This window comes from Trypanosoma equiperdum, assembly GCF_001457755.1.
Source record: "Trypanosoma equiperdum strain OVI genome assembly, contig: ctg_1758, whole genome shotgun sequence".
Classification (NCBI taxonomy): Eukaryota; Euglenozoa; class Kinetoplastea; order Trypanosomatida; family Trypanosomatidae; genus Trypanosoma; species Trypanosoma equiperdum.
In genome coordinates, this window is record NW_027123791.1 from 12,049 (window position 1) to 12,384 (window position 336).

Below are 336 nucleotides of genomic sequence, written 5' to 3' on the forward strand. Positions count from 1 at the left end.
TTTTTTTCTTTTCCAGTTTTTTTTTGAGTTTTTGTGTGTGGGTTGGCGGGTGGTGGCAGGTAGGTAGGTTAGTTAGGTTAGTTAGGGTTAGTGTTAGGCTTAGGATTGGGGTTAGGATTAGGGTTATTTGGTTAGGGTTACTTTTTTCCTTTTTCTATTAATTTTTTTTTACACAGCACCTTAGTCACGGGTTGTTCCACATTTTTAAAATTTTTTTCATTAGCCGTTTAGCGGCTCCTTTTTTTTATTTTTAACACACGTTGCTTTTTTTTTTTAATTCTTTTAACGATGCAGCAGCGCTTTGGTTATGCGGACCCTAACCCTCCTCCCCCCCCC